Raw genomic sequence first — 8,804 nt, forward strand, 5'->3', positions numbered from 1 at the left:
CCGGCCGAAGCGGCGACTGCACCTCCGCGCCCGCCGCACAACGGGCAGCGGCTCCGGCCACGCCCCGGCCACGCCCCCGGCCCCATTGGCCCTGCCCCGACCGCGCGGCCACGCCCCCGACCACGCCCCGGGCCCTCGGGACACGCCCCTGGTTTGGCTCTGTCCCCCTGGCTTGGTTCTGTTCCCCCCGGGCTTGGCTCTGTTCCCCCCGGGTTTGGTTCTGTCCCCCTCACCTGGTTCTGTCCCCCTGGCTTGGTTCTGTTCCCCTGGCTTGGTTCTGTTCCCCCCGGGCTTGGCTCTGTTCCCCCCTGGGTTTGGTTCTGTCCCCCTCACCTGGTTCTGTCTCCCCCGGCTTGGTTCCATCCCCCGGGCTTGGCTCTGTTTCCCCCTGGTTTGGTTCTGTCCCCCTCGTCTGGTTCTGTCCCCCTGGTTTGGTTCTGTCCCCTTTGCCTAGTTCTGTCCCCCTCACCTGGTTCTGTCCCCCTGGCTTGGCTCTGTCTCCCCCTGGCTTGGTTCTATCCCCCCGGGTTTGGTTCTATCCCCTCGGGTTTGGTTCTGTCCCCCTCACCTGGCTTTGTCCCCCTGGCTTGGCTTTGTTCCCCCGCTCGCCTTTGGCCGCAGGTGCTCCCCAAACGTGGCAAAGTGGGAGTGGAATGAGGGGTCTCAGAGGAATGAGGGGTCTCAGTGGAATGAGGGGTCTCAGAGAAATGAGGGGTCTCAGTGGAATGAGGGGTCTCAGAGGAATGAGGGTCTCAGTGGATTGAGGGGTCTCAGAGGAATGAGGGGTCTCAGAGGAATGAGGGTCTCAGTGGAATGAGGGGTCTCAGAGGAATGAGGGGTCTCAGTGGATTGAGGGGTCTCAGAGAAATGAGGGGTCTCAGAGGAATGAGGGGTCTCAGAGTGGGGATTCAACCCCGCCGTGGCTCCCGAGGGCTCAGGAGGGGCTGTGCTGGGGGAAGCTGGGCCCGTGCCTGGTGTTTGGGTCTCCTGCAGCCTTCATTTGTTTGGAAACAAGAGAAATTGGCTTCAGCAGCCAAATGAGTCACCCGGCATTCCTGAGATTTAGAACATCCCTGTGCTCCTTAGCAGGACACCAGTGCTGCTCCTGGCCCGTCCTGCAGTTCCTCGAGGGATTTGTCTGAACAATTCATTGTGTTTCTTTAGGTGTTTCTATTTCTTTCCTTGTTAATCTTCTTAATGTGTCAAGTATCAAATTCCTGAGTTTAAAAAAAAAAAAATTGTATGTATTTGGTGCTCCAGCTCCTTCCCCAGCTGCAGGTCTTGGATGTTGATGTTGTCCCAAATTCTGGGCTGTCCCAAATTCCTTGGGAGCTGCTTGCAGAGCAGTGGCCATTAAGACAGGAAGTGACTAACTAAATTAATATGTTGGTGTTACTTTTATGACAGTCTCAGCACTGGCATGTGAAATTCAGTCATTCCAGTAAAAAGTCTGAATTATAGCCCAGAAAATCCACACTGTAAATTACTGTTTGGGTGCTGGTGGGATGAAGGCAGGTCCATCCAACCTGGCCTTGGATGGGGCTTGGAGCAACCTGGGATAGTGGAAGGTGTTCCTGCCACTGCAGGGCTGGAATGAGATGGGCTTTGAGGTCCTTTCCAACCCAAACCATTCCAGGATTCAATGGATCAGCACACGCTTGGCCAGCACAGCACAGGAACCCTTGCACCTTCTGGACTGGCATCCTCCCTTTTTCTGGTGGCAGGAACACCTCAAATGACACCAGATACCAATGCTGAGGCACTTTTGGCAAACCATCCCTGCTTTTCCAAAGTGCAGCCTCATCTGGAACGCTGCAGTGATGTGCTTTGACTCAAGGTTTTATGGAAAACTTCCATATTCCAATAGACTTGCAGATTTTCAAAATGAGAAATGGATATAGACAGAGGGAGAATTTTTAGGTTACGTAGGATGGAGTAGTTCTTTGGAAATGATGGGAATACAGAATGCACTGCAGTAGCAATGGAAGTTTGATTATCCAAACATCAAGGAAGTGGAAGTTTGATTATCCAAACATCAAGGATGAAAGAATGGATCTCACTGCTTGCATTACAGCAGCGCACAGACTGCTGACTGGAATCAGGGAGGAAGAATAACATGGATAAAAAATCAGACTGTGAATCAAAGACAGTGTAAAGCCTCAGCCTCTGTGTCCATGGTGGCTCCCTGAGAGCTCCATGTGCCAGAGGGATCTGCTGTGGGATGGGGTGTCCAAATTAGTGGGATTAGTGTCCAAATGAGGCCATGCCGGAACGTGAGGCACCTCACAGAGCCACGGGATGGGCCATGAGGAGCAAGAGAGCAGCACTTAGGAGGTGCTGCCTTGCCTTAATTAATTGTGTATGAGGTTTCCAGGGTTTAATTTAGGGTGTTACAAACATCCTCCTGGGTCAGACCACGACATCTGCAGCACAGGGACCCACCTCAGGAGATGCTGTTTGGGCAAGTGCGTGAGCAGGGAATGTGTCACAGAATCATGGAACCAATCTCCTGTGTTGGAAGGGACCCACCTGGCTGCAGAGAACTGGCAGTGACAGTGCTGTGATCTCACTCCTGAGATGCAGCTGAGGGCTCTGAGCTCTGATCTCATTCCCCAGTCGCAGCTGAGGGCTCTGAGCTCAGCATTGATCTAAAATGGGATTTCTGGTGCTTTGGTGAGAGGTGGTGAATTGCAGGTTGATGAGTCAATGAGATAGGAAACAACCCCAGGTGTAATTACTAATCTGTAGGTAGTGCCTCTTGCTTTCCAGGGATGTCTGCAGTCACTCTTGGAGCTGCAGAATGGGAACACTCTGATAGGTTTATACCAGAGGGGAGAATCCAAAGAATGTTTTCTGTCTTCACCCCTCCCTTTCTGATGTTTCACCTGAGTCTCACTCAGGGCATTGCAGCATTTCCCGAGGAGCCAGCACTGACTCCCAGTGCTGGGGTTCCTGAGCTTTCCATAGCCCAGGCCCAGCACCAGCAGACAGAGTGAGGCAGCAGCTGAAGAAACCCCCAGAAAAGCCTGGGACACCCTCGTGGCATTTTTTTTGGTTTTGAGGTCCCCACCCAATCTGTAAACTCCAAGTGACCCCTCCCAACAGCACCACTGGTTTGTTTAATCAGTGATTAAACTGGAATTTTATTTTCATTTCCAAACATACTCTGTCAGTCTGTACATTCCCTTTTTGCTTTGTGATAAAACCAAGGTAACAGAAAAACACCATCATGGAACTTGTGTGGCACAGCTTTGCTAAGGCAGGGCTGCACACCTGTGGTTCTGATGGCACAGCCTGAGCTGTTCCCAGAGCTCTCCCCTTTCCATCTGCAGGTAACTTTAGCCAGGAGCTGCTCACCGAGACTCTTTTATTCCTGGACAGTTGGAGCTGCTGCTTCTTCTTGGGTTACAGAATCCTTTCTTCCTCATCCTTGGGGACTGGGAGAGACACTGGATCCACCTGCTGAACACAATTGATTCCTTCCCACCCATGTCAGGTTATTGCAGAGGCCACAGATGAACAGGATGGATGGATTCCCTGCAGGATGTGTGTTCCCTGTGGGACAGAGGCAGAACTGCTGAGCCCCTTCCTGGCAGCTCCTGGCTCTCCTTGGCATCCCGACTGGAGGAGCAGGAAAATCTGAGTTCCTGGTCCTCAGCAAGGGAGCATCTCACAGCCACTCATCCAGTGGTTTTGGACCTTCCTAATTAGTCCTCAGACACGACTCCGGCAGCGTTGGGAATTCAGGAAGCACCATTCCCACTTTACAAGGGTGAAGTGAGGAAGAGGAATCCAAAACTGCTGTTGAGTAATCTGAGCTGGGATTAACGTCCTGGGACCTGCCCTGGCCCCGAGGCACTATGTGCTCCTTTTCAGCCAAGACTGTCATGCTCGGATTTAAATACCCTTGGGAAGAGGAATGAGAGCTGGAGAAAGAAGGGAGAGCAGGAAGTCCTGCGGCTTTGCCAAGATAGTTGGTAACAACATATCCAAACAACTCACCAGCTTTTCCTTATTGATGGTGTGGGAACTGCTGTGCCCAGGGCAGGGCTGCCCAGATGAACAAATTCATGCCATTAATGTCATTTATCCATCTCTTTTCTGGTGCTTATCGGGACACTGTGAAGCCCTTTGGACTTTTTTGCCTTTTGACTTAACTGCCTTTGAGGCACAAGTGCAGCCCTGAGGGACCATCCCAGCACAGCTCCTGGCCAAGCAGGATGTCCCTGGTGTCTCCAGGGCCTTTTGCTGAGCCGAGGCATTCGGAGGAGTTAAACATTAACTCCTGGCCAGCTCCATCTGTCCAAGGTCCAGGAGGAGCCGTGCTGGGTCAGCCGTGCAGCTGCATTTCCTGCTCCTGCCCTTTCCTGGTGATTCACTCGCTCCTCCTCCCTGCCAGGAAGTCTTGACCTGGATGGAGCCACAGGGACACCTGAGCTCTCCTGAATGTACCTCTGGGGATCAGCTCCTGATGGCTGGATGCCCTGGAGGGTTTCCTGGCTGGAATTCAGTGTGGCAAGAAGGGAAAATCCTGGGTACCAAAAGACCCACCTGAGCTACAGAAAAATCCCCCCACACTGTGCAGCCAAGCTGGTGCTCCACGGCAGGTCCCTGCTCCTGGCAGGCAGCTGTGAATCCTCATGAGCCTGTTGTTGTCCTGCTGTCCCCTGCATGGATTGTTTTCTTTGATCATGTTAAATAAAGGGGTAAAACCTTTTCCCTGTGGCCATTTGAAGAGTTTGGCCCAGCAGCAGGGCAGGAGGCAGATGGGAAGAGCTGGTTTATTTGAAATTATAGCACAGTTTCTACACTTCAGCCAAGGCTTTGGGTGTAGCCAGAGTCTGCCACAGTCTGCCACAGTCTGCCACAGGAGATGGTTTGCTCAGGGCTGGCTACCCCTGGAGCTGGAGCTCCATGGGTTTGCCTGGCATGTTGGGATCAGACCTCATGATGGCTCTGAGCTGCCCAAGGCACCTCTCCCACAGCGGGACTCGGTTTTGCCTGGAAAAGCCAATCAGTTACTTCAGCACCGATGGAAGTTTGTGAAAATACAATGGCACAATCTCTGCTGAGCTCAGGCCCAGAAGCAGAGCCAAGAGTCTCCCTGGCTTTGAATAAAACTTTGCTGTGGTTACCGGCGTCACGGGATCATGTGATGGCAGCTGATCTCTCCAAACCTCCGAAGTTCTCACTCCAGGCCTCTTCTGCTGCATAAAAACACCCTGAGTGCTCAAAACATCTTCTCCCTGCTCGGGTAATCATTTATTGATAGCAGAATTATCAGCCAAGTGTTGTTGAGTAAACTGCCACTGCTGGTGTTTCTGATCCTGCCAAGGCCTTTTCCCAGCCCTCTTCCCAGGCTGCCAGCCCAGCCACAAACCTTCAGCACCCTCAGTTGAAGGGATTTCTAAACAGACACAGTTTCTCCCTCCAGCCCAAGGACACGCTTTGGCCTGCTCAGAACATGTCACATCTGTTGATTCTTCAAGTTTGGGTTCTCAGCCCAGGGAATTTAGGAATCAGGTCTGAGCTGGACTCTGAGCCCCTTTGAACCATGCTGATGGAGAAATGCGTGTCTAAAAATGACTTTAAAGGAACTCTAGGTCTTCCTAGAAGAGCAGCAACCTGTCAGCTGGGAGCTGCTGCCCCCTCCAACATCTCTCCCCTGTGAGAAACACAGCCCTGGATTTTCTGGGACCTTCTTCCTGCGGGATAATGCAGCGTAAGGACAGGCAGAGTCAGCTCTGCCACAGGGCTGGTCCTCTGGAGAGATGAAAGGGAGGTGGTTTGGTGGCCAAATGAAAGTCGTGGCTTTAAGGAAGAATTAAAGCCAGATGTTTCCAGCAGCTGCTGAGCCCAGCCTTTTGTGTCAGAGCCACCAAGGAGGCCTTGGCAGCATCTGCACAGCTCCGTGGTGGGAACACCCTGCAATCCTGCGGGCTCTGCCACAGTGCTGGAGGCTCCCTGGCTGTCTGGGAGGAGACAGCAGGAGCTGAGGCAGAGATAGTGAAGCCAGCTCAACATTTATTGCGTGTCTAAAAATATTTTTATTCCTTGCTGATAGTGGGGATGGCAGCAGAGGTGTGGTAAGCAAATTTAGCACCTTTGGACAAAACACTGGGGCCAAGAGGTGGTTGAGCCATGTTGGCATCAGCTGTGCAGGCACAGGGCAAGATGTGGGGACCAGGGACAGAACATCACCCCTGAGCCAGGGACTGACCTTGGACTCCTTGGACAGGTTGATGCCCCAGTAACTGACAGATAAATCTGCTGTGCAGGGAACTCATCAGAGTCAGGGGCAATAAACAATCCCTGCCTTTCTTCTGGTGTTTCTATTCGGCTGGGACTGAAGTGAGCACCCATTCCAGAGTGGATGTAACACAGTGAAACACCAGGAAAAGGGAAGGTGACTCCTTGTTTCAGCACAGTTGTGGAGGGAGCAGCACTTTGCACTGCGAGGGAGAGCCCAGCCCCAGAGAGGGGCTGCCAGTGGGAGGTCCCAGCTCACACCCAGGAGCCATAAATCTCTCCCAGCACTCCTCCTACTTCTCCTTGTGGTTTTAACATTCACTCCTGGCTTCCTAAGGCCAGATTCCTGGTGCCCTCTGCTCTACCCTGAGGTGGAGTTTCCTCCTGCGAAGCCAGCGGGTGTCCTGTTGGCTCTGAGGGCTGGGAAAGGCTCTGCTCGCTGTTCAGGTCTCTGTGTCATGGTCCTCATCTTCCTCCTGCCCCATCCTGAGCGTTGGGATGCTCCTGCTCTAGAGGAGCAGGGGAGATGCCCTTGAATCCAGCTGGATCCCTTCTGCTGGGGAATGAGGAATAAATCCATAAGGTATGCCTGAAGCAAGGAAAAGTCAATAGAGCAGAGGGAGGTTGGTGACAGGAAATCCCAGTTTTTACTGGCATCGGCTCACATCAGATAATCTGACTATAACAAGAAAGAAATGGCTCCATATTCTGATTCCATGGAGCTGGGTGAGGGACTGCTGTAGGAAAGGAGCTTCTTGCCTTGCCCTCTGCTTGTTCTCAGACTGGGATGTCTCATTTGTGTGTCCACCAGCTCACTCTGGAACACCCTGGGCGGGAGGAACAATTGTTTCTGCCGTGATTCCAAACCCAGCTGTTGGGAGAAGGCTTTGGGAGCTCCTGGGCTGCCCTGGATGGGGCTCAAGGGGAACTGCCCGTGCCTCAGTCACAGCTGGTGACTCACAGGAAAGAACCTGCCTGGGTATAAATAGAGAACTGGTTGTTTCACCTCCCAACAGGTGACAACAGGACCTGCTCGTGTCTTGGCTTGAGTGGTGTCACTCCTGCGTTTCTCCCTTGGCTGACACGGAATTGTTGTCACCCAGCAGGAATTCTTTTCTCACTCTATGGACCAGGCCTGGTTTTCCACCCCAGCCAGAGAGGCTGGGAGTGTTCCCGAGCTGGAAGTGTCCTGGTGACACTGAGCCTTTACCAGCCAGGGGTTTCCATGGAATGGGCAGAAGCAACTGCTGGGAAATGCTCTAATCTGAGCATTAGTGGTAATTTATATCCCAGCAAAGCCTGGGTCCAGGAGTCCTCAGCTCCTGTGGGATCTCAGGTGCTCAGCAGGCCTGGAAACGGGGCTAAGAAGCGTTCCATGCTCCATTGCTGTGGGAGCTCCATTTGGGCACATTCAAAATTAAGCAGCAGCTTTGGAGCTCAGGGGGTTTGTGAGCCAAGGGTGATGCTTACCCTTCCCGGGGGTGTGAGGATTAAGGAGTTAATGGTTGCAAAGTGCTTTGGAGAGGACAAGTGCTCAGACTGATGGCTTCTTATCGGGGAAGGGGATGAGGAGGAAGAAGTTCTGACTCTCAATGGACCTATGAGGTCTCACTACATCATAGAATTATGGAATATCCTGAACTGGAAGGGACCCACAAGGATCATCAGTCTGGCTCCTGGCCCTGCACAGACACCCCAACCATCCCACCCTGTGCCTGAGAGTGTTGCCCAAATGCTCCTGGAGCTCTGGCAGCCTTGGGGGGCTGTGACCATTCCTGGGGAGCCTTTTCAATGCCCAACACCCCTCAGGGGGAAGAACCTTTCCTGATATCCTACCTAACCCTCCCCTGACACAGCTCCAGCTGTTCCCTTGGCTCCTGTCCCTGGTCCCAGAGAGCAGTGCCTGATGTGACAAACACTGATCTGACAGGGGGTTGCTCCCGTGCTGTCCCTGTGGACCGAGGTTGGGCAGCTCTCGGCAGTGAGAGGATTCCAAAATACATTCTGCAGTGTGTGAACAGTCCCCTCCCATTTCTCCTGCTCCAACTTGATTATTTGACTTCTGTTTCTTTCATTCCTCCATGTCTTGGAGCTGCTACCCACGGAGGAGCCAAGGGCCTGCCAGCTGGGCTGTGTTTGCTGGGCAGCTTGTGCTCCGTGTCTAATCTCCTCAATGGACCCTGATTATTCCCTGGCTCCGACTTATCCACACGGATCTGCCCAGCCCTAATTGCAGGTGATGGCGTTGGTGGGGTCCCTCACAGGGCACTGATTCGTGGCAGGGGACCTGAGGGCTGGAATCTCCATCCTCCACCCACACCAGAGCGTTGTAATTCTCTTACCAAAACCAACAAGTTACACCTCAACGCGCTGTAATAAATTTTGTGGCTCTTTCTCTAAAGCAAAGTGGTTTCAAGGCGTGTTTTCCTGGCAGGAATCCCCTCAGAGCATCATTCCAGCTGCTCCCCCCGTGGGTCTGGGGGGGACACCCAAGTCGGGGTGTAGGACAGGATTTTGGGATCTCAGGACTTTCAGCAGGACAGTTTGGGCCTTGC

Source organism: Vidua chalybeata, chromosome 30 (genome assembly GCF_026979565.1).
Source record: "Vidua chalybeata isolate OUT-0048 chromosome 30, bVidCha1 merged haplotype, whole genome shotgun sequence".
In the NCBI taxonomy this organism is placed as follows: Eukaryota; Metazoa; Chordata; class Aves; order Passeriformes; family Viduidae; genus Vidua; species Vidua chalybeata.